This window comes from Tasmannia lanceolata, unplaced genomic scaffold (genome assembly GCF_043159265.1).
Source record: "Tasmannia lanceolata isolate RefF3 unplaced genomic scaffold, GAP_Taslan_0.1 ptg000002l, whole genome shotgun sequence".
Taxonomy (NCBI): domain Eukaryota; kingdom Viridiplantae; phylum Streptophyta; class Magnoliopsida; order Canellales; family Winteraceae; genus Tasmannia; species Tasmannia lanceolata.
This window is the reverse complement of record NW_027518679.1, coordinates 32,795,034-32,811,195: the sequence shown is the minus strand read 5'-3', so window position 1 is coordinate 32,811,195 and position 16,162 is coordinate 32,795,034.

Here is a 16,162-nt window from a genome sequence, read left to right as displayed (position 1 = left end):
TGTATTTTTCCATTTTTTTTAAAAAATACATTAACTACATGAAAGTTTCAATATAGATGTTGAAGAACAAAAGGGACAACAAATATTCATCACAATGCCAATTAGAACTTCAAATCATCAAGTTTGTTCGAGGCTAGCATTACCTTAACCAACAAAAAGAAATTCAAGAACAGGAGGGAATCTTAAAAGGGAAAAAATACAGGCAAAGTTGCTCCATGATTAGCAGGTTGTTCTGTAACTCAGTATGGATCAGTTTTTCAAAATGCCGATGGGGTGAAAATGCAGCGAAAGTGAATCCTAGTCGACTTGGTTGATGCGGCTGAGTACTTGGTTGATGAGACTGAGTAATCAGTTGACTCCCCCACATAAATCAGGAGAATCAGAGGAGCTTTGATGGACTTTGTAGGACAAAACGCGGACTCGGCCAAGAACACAGCCAAGTTAAAAAGAGTTGACTTGGGTGAGTCCATGATGATGTGGGGGAGTTTTGAAACTATGGCATGGATTAAACATTTAATGGAATTGAAGGGGGTAATACAGAACAAGTTTGAGAGGGGGTAATATAGAACAACTTTGAAATGGTTCTTGTCTACTTCAGTTTCCATTTGCTAGAGTGCTAAATTGTTGCATAAGTTGTCATAAGTTTGAGATGGAAAATATTTCTTTTTTTCTTATATTTACTTGAAGCGTAAGCTAATCTTGGAACTGATATTAAGTGAAGACATCTCTCTCAAGAAAGTTTTGGTAAATGCTTCTAAAAGTAAGTAGGTCTGAGAAAGTTGTATTGACTTATAAATCCCTACAATTAAATATTGGGCTTTCATGATTTAACATTTTAAAAATAACATTTCCAATATGAAACTCTAAAAGCAAAATTTTTTTTGCATGTATGTGCTTCTGTAGAGAACCTTAAACCATCCCAAGTTACAGAATATCAGATAACAACTGGGTATATATAATAGAAAAACCAGAACCCATTGATTTAACATATCTGTGTATTTGCATGTAGGTGCTTTGTAGATAACTAGTGTTGAGTTCATTTACCAAAAGAGAAGGAACATACAAGGACACAGATTCAAAATGCAATTGCTTCTCAAAAATACTCCCAAATCGTTAGCGAAGGAAAAATGGCGGAAGATTCGCAATGCCCCTTGGGATTTAGATCTCCTATGATTTTTCTACTCATTATTCCCATTTTAAGCCCTCAACGAAACCCTTTCAAGCACAAAATCAAAGCCCAACGAAACCCTTTGATATAAACCCTATATCAAAACCCATTAAAATCCAAAAATTTCAAAATCCATACAAATGAAACCCCTTGCAAAGCATTTCAAAGGCTTCAAAACTACATACTCATGCAAATCCCTCTCACAAACTACCAAAGAGGTACTTAAAACAGCTTCAGATACGTGAGATCCAACCCATCACGAAAAAAACCCAAATTTAAGAAAACCCTACATCAAATGTTTAAAAATTACCTTTGAATAGTGGACGAAGCAGATTTCCGGCGAGAGGGGATGTTTTCCGGCGAGTAGGTGGTGCGTCACCGAGATTCACGCGGACGTACGACGGTGACAACGGTCGTTTCTCCACCGGCGGTGAGAGTTCTCGTCGGAGAAGAGAAAGGTAAAAAAAAAACCGTGTGAAAAGTAAAAAACAAAAGTATAAACAGTGTAAAAGGTAAAAACCTAAACTAAGGGTATTTTTGTCTTTATACATTTTTTCTCTCACCTCACACCCTTTTTTAATAATTTACAAATTACTACCCTTTTTTCATAATTTCGAATAAACATTGCATTTTTCTCATCATTTGCCCTTTATTTAATTTTTCTTCATTTTCGTCGAGGAGTCTTACTGCTTTTTCAGGTAGAACTTCATCAACAATATAAGGACCAGACCAGTTTGGCCTGAATTTCCCTCTCGGATCATATACCGGTGCCCTATATGACTTCAAAATAAGATCTCCAGGCTTCAAATCTCGGACACAAACTTTCTTGTTAAAAGCTCTCTCAATCCGTCTCTGATATCCCTGGATATGGTATATGGCTCTCAGCCTTTTCTCATCTATCATCTGCAGCTCATCATGTCTTTCTCTAGCCCATTCAGACTCTGGTAAGTCAGCTTCCATCATCACTCTCAAAGAGGGAATTCCTAGCTCAACAGGGAGAACTGCTTCCATTCCGTGCACCAAAGAATACGGAGTTACACCTGTTGAAGATCTGATCGATGTCCGATAAGCCCATAAGGCATATGGAAGTTTATTCGACCAATCTTTATAAGCCTCAGTCATCTTACTGATAATGACTTTGATATTCTTGTTCGCTGCCTCTACAGCCCCGTTTGTTTGAGGTCTGTAAGGAGATGACTTGTGATGTTTTATCTTAAACTCTTCACACAGGTGTAAAATAGTGAGGTATTCCGTATCTGCAAATGATGTTTGTACAGATAAACTTCGCAACTGTGTTCGAAGTTATGGAAACATATGATGCAGCCTCGATCCACTTCGTAAAATAGTCGATAGCTACCAAAATGTACTCATGTCCGCTTGAGGATCTTAGATAAATCTTCTCAATTATATCAATCCCCTACACTGAAAAATGGCCACAGCGAAGTCAAAGAGTGCAACTTCGAAGGAGGAACATGGATAAGATTCGCATAAACTTGGCACTTGTGGCATTTTTTTACGTAAGTAAAGCAGTCTGCTTCCATTGTAGGCCAATAGAATCCAAGTCTCAAAATCTTCATTGCTAACATTTTTCCATTCATATGAGGTCTACAAACTCTCTCATGGGTCTGCTCAATAAGTTCTGCAGCTTTATCTTCATCAACGCAAAAGAGTTGTATGCCACCAAATGACCTTCTATATAGCTCTTCACCGCAAATACTAAAATTGGTAGCTAACTTCAGAAGAGTCTTCCTCTCTTTGCTTGAAGCTTCTGGAGGATGTCCCTTGCTTGAAATAAGGTTTCTGATATATATATATATATATATATATATATATATATATATATATATATACATACAACGGCTTCCCATCTGAACACCTAGTTGATATCTCTATTGCATTCACATGAGCTGGGGCCCACTGCAATCTAACAACTAATGGTTGAACTTCCATTGTAGCAGAAATATCTAACATCGAGGCCAAAGTAGCCAAAGCATCCAAAGCGTCCGCAAAATGATTTCTGGTCCTGGACAAGTGAGTGAATGTGATGTTCCTAAACTTCTTGACCAGAGATTCCAAATACGTATTATAAGGGATCAATTTATCTTCTCGAGTTTTCCATTGCCCATTAATCTGGCAAATGATCAAGATGGAATCCCCAAACACATTAATGTCTCGAATCTGCAAAGCTAAGGCTGCCTCAAGTCCGGCGATACAAGGTTCATACTCTGCCATGTTGTTGGTACATTCAAACTGCAGCTTAATTGAAATAGGAATGTACTCCTTCCGAGGAGATACAAGCACAGCTCCTACTCCCTGTCCTTGATTATTGACACCTCCATCAAAGTACATAAGCCACTTAGTACTCGAAGTCTCTTCTTCAATATCCATGATTTCTTCGTCAGAAAATTCTGCCTTCAGAAAAGCATTCTCTTCAACAGGCGCATCAGCCAATTGCTCAGCTATAACCCGCCCCTTAACTGATTTCTGAGTGACATAGGTGATGTCAAACTCAAACAATAACAACAACCACGTTGTAGTCCTTCCTGTAAGGGCAGGTTTCTCAAACAAGTATTTTAACGGATCCATCCATGACAGCAATAAAACCTTGTTTGACAACAAATAATGTCTAAGCCTCTGGGTTGCCCAAACTAATGCTAGACAAGTCTTCTCCAAAACAGTATACTTTAATTCATACTCTAGCATCTTCTTACTAATGTAGTAGATAGCCTTCTCCCTTTTAGTTTCTGGACCTTGCTGAGCAAGCATGCAACCCATCGTTGTATCCGTGATAGACAAGTATAACAGCAACAGCTGGCCTGGAATAACAGGTGATAAAACAGGAGGTAAAGATAAGCATTGCTTAACTTTTTCAAAGGCCTCCTGACACTCTTCATTCCATTTCTTTGAGGAATTCTTCTTCAACAATTTGAAAATAGGCTCACATGTCATTGTTAGATGAGATATGAACCTTCTTAGATACTGAACCTTTCCAAAGAAACCTCAGATCTGCTTTTCTGTCTTAGGCGGCTGCATTTCTAGGATCGCCTTGATCTTTTGTGGGTCCACCTCTATTCCTCTTTCACTGACCATAAACCCTAAGATTTTTCCTGATGTAACACCAAATACACATTTACTTGGGTTTAGGCGAAGCTGATACTTCCTAATCCGCTCAAAGAACTTTCTTAGGGCAACAGTGTGCTCAGGTCGAGTCTTTCCCTTTACAATCATGTCATCTACATAAACTTTGACCTCTTTATGGATCATATCGTGTAGAAGAGTTGTAGCAGCCCTCTGATATGTAGCACTAGCATTTTTCAAACCAAACGGCATCACTCTGTAGCAGTAAGTCCCCCACTGAGGAATGAACGTTATTTTCATCATATCCTCGGGTGCTATCTTAATCTGATTGTAGCCTGAGAACCCATCCATAAAGGATAAAAGAGCATGTCCAGCTGTATTATCCACCAGGAGATCAATGTTTGGAAGAGGAAAGTCATCTTTAGGACTTGCCTTGTTCAGGTCTCGAAAATCGACACACATTCGAACTTTCCCGTCCTTTTTGGGCACTGATACAATATTTGCAAGCCATTCAGGATATTCCACTACTTGAATAAATTTTACTTCTAACAGCTTCTTTACTTCTTCATACACTTTCAATTCTCACTCCGTTTTGAGTTTTCAGAGTTTTTGCTTCTTTGGCTTAGCACTAGGGATTAAGGGTAATCGATGCTGAACAATTTCCTCACTTAATCCCGGCATGTCATTATATGACCAAGCAAAAACTTCCTTGAACTCTTTAAGTAGGGTGATCAATTCTTCGGGCTCCTCAAGAGATAAAGTTTTGCCAATCTGAATCTCCCTAGTCAAGGTTTCGTCACCGATATTCACGGTCTCAATTTCCTCTTCAAGTGGCTTTGCTCGGCGACTCTCCTCCTGTTAGATCATGTGCCTGATTTCAGGGGGAGTATCGTCGGAATCCTCGTCAGAGGGGGAGTCTTGATTGTTATTATTAAGATTATCAAATTTTAAAGCAGATTCAGTAGATGAAATAGAAATAGAGACAGGAATGTACACAGAAGAAGAATCCTTTATTTCATTGAAATTTGAATCAAGTACATCAGAAAATGAACTACCCTCATTGGGGTTTACAATGGACTCTAGACTCATTTTTATAGACTCAATGGATATGTTGACATCAGTGTCAACTGACTCAGAACTTTGTAAGGAAACAGCATCAGACGCTTTATTAGAAACAATCTCCAACTCGAACTCGCCAGAAAAAAGAAGAATCGTCATTGACCTCAGGAGAATCGTCCTCTACGGTACCTGCACCCAAAGACTCATTAGAAGAACTAGACTCTGAATCAAACTCAGAGACTAACACATACTTACGGACCATTGACTCTTTTGAAGGGATATGACTGTACTGGAAAGTAACCTCAGGTAGGACCTGAGAAGTCCAGTTAGTCAAAGGTTCCTCTGCCAGGGTGATTAGGTGAATGGGATTCAGAATCAAAGCACTCTGATCAATCACAGCAATAGTCTAGGACTCCTCATGAAATAGTGAATTCAGAAGACTCAGCTCCATGTGCTCTACCCAATCTGTTTCTGACTCAATTTCTATAATCTGCACACCTGTCGGCTCATCTTCTAACTCAATATCGAAGAAAAATCTCAAAACCTGGCAGCCTCTATCATGTGTTCTCATCCAGCCAAGTCTCAGCAAAGCCACAGAAAGGAAAATCTGCACCTGCTTTTCGGAAGCGGCCATTCTTTGTCAAATCAATCGGTGTCATTGCTAGTTCTAAGCCACAACGATGGTTTTCTGCCCATTTCAACATTAACTGTTTCATCTCTCTGATTTCTTTCTTCGTGGGTTTGTACCCTAGCTCGAACAAACCATTGAATATTTTGGACACTGAAAACTCAGTCAGACCCTGATGATATCTGCCTAACCCGGCACCTGGTATATACCCCTGTCGGTGAATCATCTTGATGACATTCGAATTCGTGCTGGTTAGGAAATAAATTTCCTCACTCATAGCTTCTTCAACAGTGATTGCGGTCACTTCTAGTGAAAACCCAGTCAAACTTATATCTTCGGCTTTTTCCACAGTCAAGTCTTGAGTAATATGCCCTATCTCAAGGTCTGGATCTCCCTTTACAGTTATCAAGTTATCACTCTATTCTTGTGAACAAACTTCAGCTTTTGGTGAAGAGTAGACCGGGACAACTCCGACCTTGTGCAACCATGGACGGCCAAGTAACAACAAAAATGAAGTCTTAATATTTAAAACTTGGAATTCTATCTGAAAGCCTCTCCTCCGATCTGTATCTCAGTGACCAGAGTTTCGATTATATCTCTGCGAGTACCATCATACGCCAGAATTTCCTGCTCAGATGGAATAAAGTCTTCAGGACCGAATCCAAGGGTTGTCGTAGTACTCAGCGGGCAGACATTTAAAGCAGAGCCATTGTTGACCAACACCTCTGGCACCTTCTTCTTATTACAAACGACTGTGATCTTTAGAGATTTGGTGTGATCTCGGCCCTTAGGAGGTAAGTCATCATCAGTAAATGACAAAGTCTTTGCTACTCTGACCATGGCTACGAGACTGACAAGCTCGTCGGGTGTGGTATCAACAGAGACTTGTGCTGCGTTAAGCTCTCGAATGACTAGTTTTATGTGCTTTGATGAGGCCATGAGTAAACCCCATACTGAGATATTAGCCTGAGTCTTTTTCAGCTGTTTTAACAAGCTCTCATCTTCTTCATCTGTGTTTACCTTATTCTACCTCTGATTTTCTGTGTTTCTCGCAACCTCTGCAGGATTTTCTACACTCAACTCCGGGGGTTTGAATACACGTTCGCCTCGAGTCATGTGACGCATCTCGTCACACTGGTCATCTAACAATAGTAATTTATCTTCTTCCATTCAGAAAACATACGGCTCTTTACTGTCTTTTTCTTCTTTGAAGTCCTCAGCCCTTAGGACATACGAGGTTTTCTTTGTCTTTCCTGCATTATCATTTTGAACCACATAAGACTGAGATGAAGATGACTCAGCAAGTTCATCGTCATCAAACGAAATTACATAACGCTTCTTCTTTTCCACTGCTTCAAGTTCTTTTTCGTCAAACTTCATTACATTGGTTTTTTTTGTTGTTATCGCACAAATGAGGGTTGATGGATCAAGCAAAGGTTCATCAGTAAAAATGGCATTGGTAGTAGGAGGAGGAATAGCATGATGGTTAGGAAGTGGATTTTGAGTAATGTTTGGTTTCTCAATTGCAATCTCGTCCTTATCAATCATATTCTGAATTGCATGCTTTAAGGCCAAACAATTTTCAGTCAGGTGTCCCGGACCTCTGTGATATTCACAATATTGATCTATCTTCCAGAATGCTGGTAAGGGATTAGGTGGAGGTTTAATATCCGAAAGCCGGATCTTCCTATCTTTTATAAGCCTTTTAAGTATCATCGGTATAGGATACGAAAGGGGGTCAAACTTTCTGTTAAAGGTCCTCTTCCTTGGTGTCCTTGCAACTTCTGTAACAACCCTGGCCACAGACTTGGTGTAACTGACAATGTGAACCTCCTTTGGCTGGATTACAGGCCTTTTACCTTCTCGAATTTTAGGAGAAATTTTTGCTCTTAGACCTTTTGCTATGGCATCCTCTGTCTGAGTACCAGTCTTGATCAGGTGGTCAAAGCTCGGATAATGCTGAGGTGCCAAGAAATGAAAGTACTGAGGAGATAAGCTCTTGAGGACTAGCTTTATCTGATCTGTTTCGGACATTCTCTGGCACAATTGAGCAGACTTACGTCTCCAACGCCTGATAAAGTAGGTAAAGGTCTCCTGAGGACCTTGCTTCAGCTGTTTTAGGACTCTCTTTGTAACCTCAATACCTTCCTCCATCGAGAATTGCTCTATCAGTTTATCAGAAATTTCCTCCATGGTTCTCACCTCTTCCGGTTTCAGCCTTAAGAACCACTTCTTTACAATTCCTACCAGAGAAATCGAAAACAACTGGGCCATCTGCTCGCGGCTCAAACCATACTGTTGTAAGAGAATAATAAACCATCTCATGTGATTGTGCGGACACCCGGTTCCATCATACTTATCATAATCAGGAACTTTAAAATTTGAGGGCAGAGCAACTGTAGAAGACATCATTAACTCAGAAACATCAAATTTCTTAGGCCCTTGGACTCTCATTTGTTCCATCTCTTGAGCCAACTTGCCAAATTTCTCAGACATTTCCTTTTCGAATTTCTCATACATTTCTTTTTCCTTATTGACCCTTGGAGCACAATACTCTGCAGCGTATTGTTCATCATCTAAATCGACCTCTAAAGGCGAAACAGCAGGTCTATGCAGCTCCGGAAATGTAACACGAGGAGGTGGGAGTATGGGACCCTTAGATGCGGAAGCCTTATCACTTATCTGGGTTTTCATGTGGGCCATCTCTTCTTTCATTCCTGCTATGTCTCGAGTGAGGTTTCTCATTATTTCTTGCATATTCAACAAAAGATCAGTTGGGTCAGCCATTTGGTTCACTTCAAAAGAACCCGACGACTCTGGTGAAGTTGGTAAAGGTATTGTTGATGACACAGGGGAATAAAAGTGACGAACAAGTCTAAACACTGAGGTAGGTCTAGACCAGATAGGTATAACTTGGGTGTCCTTTTTCGGAGCGATGGTTGCTATCTTTCAGAATCCTGATTGGAAGTTAACAAACTAGATCAAATGATTGAGAAATGAAATAAGGTATTCACCACAAATAGAGATAAAAGAAAAAAAAACACTTTGCATTGATTATATCAAAACAGGTTACAACGATGGCGATTGGTGACATGAAAAATGATGAAACTCTGGATCGCCAACTGTCTATAACATGTATCAAGTAAAAACTCATTTCTTTACATTTTCATCAATAATGAGATCGGGATTACAATCTTTGACTCTGATTATGTTCAGGTAAAAACAAATGAAAATAGCAAAAATGACAATATCATGCTGAAGATCCTCAAGGTTCTCCAATCCGGGCTCTTTTGTCCACGAGCTTTCTTGGTAATTCTCCACATCGGACCTTAGATATTAAGGCAAATCTCCTCTCCATGACTTTATTTCTCCAAGCAGCTACAATGGTCTTGATAAGATCAGGAGACAGTTTTTCACAAGGAGGAGGTGTTACAGTTCCGGGAGGACATGGATATCCCACGATCTGATGAAGCAAATGGGTTGGTGCATAAAATGTTGACTTTTCTAAACCCATGAGATACACAAATGGATATGGGTAAGTGCTAGTGACAACTTGTAAGCATGGATGACTCACACTGTGAAACTGATCTTTCTCCACGTGCTGTAACCAATTATGCCACTCATCAATGGATTGCGGTTGGTTGGCCATTGGTCGACAGGCCGAGAAATCCTTCAGGGTGTACTTGTCATGGCTTTGTGGGGAGAGGATAGTGAGTTTTTCACAAAGCCACACGTATAACAATTTGACACACCCATAGAAACTATTTTAAACCTTTTGACGGTTAATACGGCCCAGTCCAGAAAAGGTTTCTGCCACCATAGTAGGAACAAGATTCCTTCCTTCGTTAATTTGGTCTACTACACCAAGCAAAGCCAATGGGGCAGCACGGAGTCTCCACGAATGACATGACGGGCAAGAACTCCAAAAATTAAGGCGTTACGTCGACAATTCTGAAAACGGGAGTTAGCAGGGTTAATGTTTTTGGAAAAGAGTTCAATGAGATCATAAACTTCCACGTATGTGTCTTTGAAACAAGATAGAGCATCAACAATATCATTTTTGAATAGCTCACAGAAGAGGAAACTAGGGGAGTCAATGCTTGAAAGTCGAACCCAGAGTCCTTCAGGTGGGATCTCTATCAAGGCACACCAATCTTCAAAGATTGGACAAAGTTCAAAGGGACCAAATCGAAAAACATGAAGGGTGGGATCCCAAAGTTTTGCAGCTGCTTGGAGAAATTTTCCATTCACACCAGATATGCTCAAATGATTGAATGTGCTCATAAATCGATCAACCATGCTCCTCTCATACTCACGCGGGAGAGCTTTGGTAGCCGTCCAATCCTTCAATACATTGTTTGACATGATTAAACCTAACATAGAGATAAGATAAGATTATGAGAAAATGGAGATAACTTGGTATAAATAAATGACAGGGATAAATTTAACGATCAATCATCTGGGAAAGATACAATTAATGACACAGAATTTTTCATCAATGACCAAAGATGATCAATAGATCAGAAAGGAAGACCATTGTAGACACCCCATTTTGACCGTACCCTAAACCTCTCATGTTTGAGCAAAACCTAACCAAACCAATGTTTTAAAACTCCAAATTTCACCTCAAGGTAGGTTAGGGTCCCAGCAAGGTCCCTGCAAAATTTCGTCAAAATCTGAGCGTGTTTGCCTAGCGAACGGGTCAAGCAGAGTCATAGCGCAAGTTCAGAAGAGGGGGGTGATTTATCCTGGAACGGTGTTCATCCGAATTCGAAAAAGACACGATTCGTTCGTGCACTTATAAAAAATTCCACCAAATGTGCGCCCATTAAATAGGAGTGCCAATATCCGCACCCTTATTTTGATATAAATATATGTTTTCTCTTATTTATTTATTTTTTTTAAAAAAAGAAAGGAAAAATCGTTTGAAGAGAGAGAGAGAGAGAGAGAGAGAGAGAGAGAGAAAAGGAGAGAGAAAGTAGATCTGTGTTTTTTCGTTATCTCCGGTCGTCTTCACCGGAGATCTTGCCGGAGATCCGACTATCATCCTTCACCTACCTTACCGAAGCTCCGATCACCTCTTCTATTTCATTTTCTTTCCCCCAGATCTATCTTTACCTCTATGATTTCCGGCTAGGAATCATCTTCTCCGCCGGATCCTCGAAACTCCGGCCACATCTCCGGCAATCCTCGGTCATTTTCTTTGTTCTAGCCTTCTACATCTCCGATCTGTAATTTTCCCTTCCTCAAACCCTAGATCCTTGTTTCTTTGTTAGCTAAAGTTGTAAATCCATACTCTCTCAGAGCTCTAAGCCTCGGAACAAAGTTCTAAAAGTGCAAATCAGACCTAGTTTCAAGCTTTCTATAGAATTTAATCTAAATTTTTGGATGTTCTGGTGGTGTTCTTCAATTTTAAAGGGAAAAGTGCAAGATCTGAGTAATTTCATCTTTATACTTTGGAATTTCGAAGAATTATAAGAAAAGGAAAGCTGAAATTTGAGGTATGTAAATCTATTTAATAAAATGAATGATTGTGGTTGAATAGGCTTTTAATGTATAGATCTTAAATTTTCTATTTTTTATTTTTATTTGTTATCATCAAATTGTTCTGTGAAACTTGTCCTTGGTTATGTAGCACAAAGAATATGCTTCTATGAGCAGTTTTATGTGAATTGACTAATTGAGTTTCGAATCATTAATATGCTCTGATATTTAAGAAAAAAAAAATGATGAAGGTGTAGACTCTAAGTGAAGATGATTGTTATGTCAGTTGTTTGCTTGATGTTTTGTGATCAATATCTCTGATTTCCATGTTGCGCTTTAATACACATGCATATATACGTACAGCTTTATATGAGAAAATTGTAGATCTGGAAATATATATATATCTTTTATTTTATTTTTTTAGTTCATAACCTATAGAATGATATTTGTACCATTATGGTCCTATGCATGCATAAATTAAGAGTTGTATTCCCCATTAGTCTCATTATGTTTGACATCTATACAATAAATCTATTTCGAGGAGCTTGCAAAAGTCATTATTTTAGGGACTTGTGATGCCTAAAATTTCAATTTATATCAGTCATTGTTCTCATGTACGAGGTATGCTCATATGATGAATGGAGTACAAACTGTTGGTTCTTAAGACCTTTGTCAATGGCATGATAGTTCTAGGGAAAAAAAAAGCAACTTCTTTGTAGTCTTAATATCCATGCTTAAAAACTTGGATGGTACCTATAGTAGAAATAATCCCATTGTTCTCATTATCCTTTTGCAAATATGTACAGCCATTTTTTGTCATTTAGACACTTGTATCTTACACTCTTTTGTTACTAACAGCTCTGTATGAATTCTAAACTTTCTAGCAAATATTTGAATCATCTCCTTTAGTCAATTCTTGATATAAAGTATATGAATTTGGATATCCTTCAATTTTTTTTTTTATCTCTAAGAATTTGGATGTAGAAATTAGGTCATATTTAGGGCCATAAATTGAACATTCCAGTCTAACCTAATAACAATTACAGGTTACTAATTTTCTTATTACCATTTGTCCCATCTTATTATTATCCTACTGATTGAAGCGTGTTTCAAAAAAAAAAGAAAAAAAGAAAAAGAGAAGAATAGCTTAATAGTGTTAGAATGGTGTCTGCCATTTCGCAAGCATACAAATTGATCTACCATCATTGAGTCACTATAAGAATAAGATAGTGTCTACTCCAATATCTTTAGACTTTTGTTATTTACATCATCTAATTTAGAAAGTAATGTGAAATTAACTCTTCTATGTTTTAATTAAGCTTAGAGGTTTCAAATAATTTGCTAGTCATTTGGTAGTGAATACTGAGCAGTGTTGGGTAAAAGCGTTAAAACAGGGTAATGACCACACTAGTTTTCTAATTTATCAATACCTGACATTATCGTGCTTTATTAATTGCATATGCTGAAATAATCTATATTATCTGTACACATTTATTTCAGGCATATAGTCGAAATTCTTATAGATAAAGGCGTGTTCTTACTTGTCAAATGCATTTTTCTTGTTGTTGTTGTATATAACAGTGCATTATAATGATTTCCATGGTTGTTGGATAATGTGATTTAGAATGGGTTTATTTATTTTTTATCTAAGCCCTAGGTCTCATCTGTAAGTTTTCAGTACAACCAATTGGTTTTCTACTTCATCCACTTCAATAATTATGGTTAGAGTCCAAAATGTTTAAGTTAGTTTCATGTTATAAGGTCAATACTTCTAAGTTGTGTGATGCTTATCTTAAAGAAAATAAGTCAATTCATTCAATTACAAGGCTAGTAGAGTTACTTTGAATTTTTTTTTAAGAATCTGTAGAATCATGTGAGTCATTGAAATAGTTGTTATTGTCATCGTCTAAAAAAAAAGGAGAGCTGCTACCTGTTGGTGCATGTTTGAAGTCAATCTTACCTTTATATATGTTAAAGACGATTGTTCGTTGAGTAGAGAAGATAAAGATTTATAGAATATAAGAGGCATAACATGATACTAGGATATTAGGGCTGTTTAGAAAGTCAGGGATAAACAAATTGTAACCCCTGTACAAATTTAGATGGTAGAAAATCTGTTTGACTAGGGTAGTAAAAGATTTGTGAATTGAATGCTAGAACCTTATTCCTTATATTATTCTCTGAAATTTCTCATATTATATTGATGAATGTCACTTTGCATGTTGTCATTTAAGGAAATTCAATGTGTGGATAGAAATTGCAAAAAATTGGCTAGTTCTGTTCTGTTTGAATGGTTTTATTTGGCTGCAGCTGAATGATTGTAGACACCCCATTTTGCTCCACTTTAATCAACAAAGAAGTTAGTGTTCTTGTTATCAGTATTTTTCAGTATTTTCTATTCCCGTGTCCGCCTCGTATGTTTTCTCGATCTTTTCGGTCATCTCGGTCATGTTCTGCATTTTTCTGCTAAGCGTTGAGAGGGGTTGTTCGCGGGAATCTGAGCAAGAGAGAGATTGGACCCGTTTGGTGGGCCCGCATTGAGCATTTGTTTAGATTTGGATCAAACAGGGGGGGCCCGCATATTGTTTAATGAAAAATGAATTTCAAGCCTACTTCGATCTAATGCATAAAGATATCCATCAAGGGAGCGATCAAGATCATCAATTGTCGCCCATCAAACGAGCGATTCGGATCATCCAATGCAAAGAATTTAAGGGGGTCTGACCATAAGAATTCATTTAGAAATAAGCCTATCGCTCTTCATAATGATCCAATTGATTTGCAATGGATTACTATAGGCGGGACCCATGTGGGTGTTGTTTTGTTTTTTATGTTGTCAAAGAAACTGTGTGGGCCTCTCTTAATTTATGAAAAATGAAGATATGGTAACATTAGTGGACCCAAGTATAGAACAAAAGAATTCTCACGTTTCTTACTCTATATATTTGGCATGGTTCCCACGAGAATTAGAAAAATATGCTTGGGAATTAAGAATGATGGCAATGAAGGAAAGGAAGGAGAAAGAACCAAAAATATCTCTCTTAAGTGGAAATTTTAAGACAATTTCGGCAGATGCCTTCTCTGGAAACGAAAGAAAAAGAAAGAGAAATTTTGGAAATATGCTATTTTCTCATAGGAAGAATACGTTCAGCTGTGGATGAAGATTGGCATGCTAAAAATGAATTCGGCAACTTTGTATGGTCGAGTGCTAGATAATAAGAAAGTAGCTTATTATTCAAGAGAACTGGGAGTCCATAAAGAAAAGAAATCCTCTTGGCAACTGGCAGAGGGTGAAAATCCGATATAAAGAAGAAAACAAAGGAAGAGAAGGCTCGGTTTTTTTTTTCTGCTATTCAGGAGGGCAACTCAAAAAAAAAAAAGAGGAAGAAAAGGAAGGAGAGGATAGCAGATCGGGATGGCTCTCTTCGCTCTCTCTCCCATTCGGTTTTCTCGATCCTCCCCATTGCCCTCTGTTCTTCTTCCCTCATCTCTCCTCCCACTCTCTGATTCCCCAACAGGTTCCATCCCTCCCACTCTCTGATTCCCCAACGGCACCATCCCTCTAGCTCTCCCCAGCTCTGCTTCCCCCATCTCCCCACGATCCGCGTACTCACTCCCTCTCTCTCTCGGTTGTTACGTTGGTCCAACAGCAGTGTTTGTTTTAAAAAAAAAAAAAAAAAACTTGAAGAAAAACAAGGTGGTTCATACTCTGTTTTTCCTCCTCTCTCTTCATCTCTCTCTCTTCATCTAACTCTCTCTTTCTCATCTCCCCTCAAAACCTCCCTCAACAGCATACTTAAAAACAAAAAAAAAAAGAACGAGAAAAACAGAGCATCGTGTGCTTTGTTTTCTCTCTCTCTCTCTCTCTCTCTCTCTCTCTCTCTCTCTTTCTATCTCTATATCTCACTCTCTCCCTGTCTCTCTCACTCTATAGTTTTGTCCCTCAGTTTCCCTCACTCTACCTCTCACTCTCATTCCCTCTTGGCCTGTCTCTCGGACTCTCGCTCACTCTCTGTTTCTCACACTCTCTCTATATCTCTCAACTCCCTCGATTATCCCACTCTCTCTGCTTTTCAACCTCTCTGTCTCTCATCTCTCACTCCCTCACTCTCTCAGTTACCCTCTCCATATCTCTCGCACTCCATCTCTCCACAGTGAAAAAAAAAACAGAAAAACAAAAAGAGAAAAAGAAAAGGAAGAAAGCGAGCGGATTGCCCGTCGGCGTGATTTTCAGAGTTTTCGGCATTTGGATGCGGCGAGGAACTCGATCACAGGTTAGTACACTATTCTCAGATTTTTCTCGGATGATTTGGTATATTTTCGGATTTTTGCATGATTTTTAAGCATTTAAATGAATTTAATGTAATATTAAATGTGTATGCTCAAAATCATGATCTGCATGAGTGTTTCAAATCCGTTTCGTCCCAAAATTTAATACGATGTTCTACTTAAATAGAGTAAAATAACTATCGGATCGGATCGGACATTTGATCAACGGTTTTTTAGAATTTGAGTGAAGAGTGGTATTTTATTTAAAATATTGGCTGAGTAATTACGAAATTCGAAAAAATAGCCATCTCAGGATGATTTATTTTTTGGAATTTTAAATTTTTCTTGTGTTCATCACATCAGAACAAGGTTGGAGGACGTTTTCCGGAATCGTAATTTTCTCGAAAATCGTGTTTTAAAAATAGAAAACTCTTCAAAAATATCTTTTTGACGAAGAAAAATAAAATATATACTAA